We start from the raw sequence: 1,462 nt of genomic DNA, 5'->3' as shown, positions 1-1,462 counted from the left end.
AGATGCTTCCAGATCTCACATGGAACGATACCGTCTTTGCTCACACAATCACACGGAAGGGCTGTTAAGGGCTGCGAAGGAATGAACTCCAGTTAAGAATTTCTTAGCCATAACCCACACGTTTATTGAAGCGACTGTATAGTCAGCACAGAAGGTCTGATATCAGCCAGCTTTGGGTGCCGAGGCAGCTAATCGACATCTTAGCCCTTCATAACATTTCATTTGTCATTGTGAAGTCCCTGAATGTAAACGGAACAGAAGCATTCAGCCTCCCTACCAGCAGCAGTAGGATATCTTTAATTATGGCCTTCCAGCAGGGCAGACAACCTTTCAGCTAAACAGGAAGCGAATGCAGCAATTTCGCGCAACAGTTGTACAAAGAGATCTTCTCTTTTATGAAAGCTGCTTTTATAAAAACTTTATTTCTACATTTCCCTTAACCTCCGAAACAAAGAATGACAAAGGGAGCTACATGAAAGCAAAGCCCACTCAAACTCCCTTTGCAGCATCAGAGATGCTTCTGTAATTATCCCCATCATACAGAAGAACATTATTAGGGCATTTCTTCTTCCAGGAGCCATATGTAAAGGGAGCTATGCACCCTTCGGGCAGTAAAAAAATTACACAGAATGACATCATGACAGCAATATCTATAGAGATTCAAGCTGAAATCAGAAAAAGCCATTTCTCCATCAGAGCTGAGAATCATCGAGCGCTGTGTCGGAGCATGCCCACGCTGCAGTACCCGTGGGCTGCGTGGACACACCGAGGGGCTACGCTGCCATCGGCACCGCCACGTTTAGCGCCGAGTTCAGTGCAGATCAGTCACGGAGTCATCGCCCAGGATGGGAGACAAAGGCAGGTCTGAAACCCACACCGCAGCTGCTAGCCAGGCCCTAACCAGCTAGATTCAAATCAGCTTGAACCCATCCACAAGCCACAGCCAAGACAGCAGTTGCAGCGCTATGTGTATTTGGTTAGAAGTATTTTGCTAGGCTATACCCATAAAACCCCATCTCTCCGCCCCAGATTTGATGCTAAGAACAGGAATGATTTAAAACCTTCCAGGATAAACACAGATGATTAGCTGAGAGGGGAAAATAAAGACTAGAGGAAGCAAGATATCTGATGTTATGTCTGCTAGGATAGACAAGAAATCCACGTGTAAACGAAGAGCTGCTGAGGTTCAAGATCTGCACCAGGTGCTACAACCTTCCATGGAGATATTTGAAAAGCTTCATGAAATCAAAGCTCAGAAATACAGTAAAACAAGGCAAGTATTTTGCAAATGCATAGCAAATACTTAAGATACTCTTTATCAAATACCTTGGGGGAAAAAAAAAACAAAACACAACACATCTCCCCCCAGTATCTTTTAAACATGATCCTCTTCCAAAATCCTCATAAAATGGCTGGCCAAATAGCACCTCACCGAGTAGATCAGGTGACTTACCCCCCCCCC

The sequence above is a fragment of the Athene cunicularia genome, assembly GCF_003259725.1.
Source record: "Athene cunicularia isolate RWA chromosome 1 unlocalized genomic scaffold, athCun1 chr1_part1, whole genome shotgun sequence".
NCBI lineage: Eukaryota > Metazoa > Chordata > Aves > Strigiformes > Strigidae > Athene > Athene cunicularia.
Note: the sequence above shows the minus strand (reverse complement) of the source record.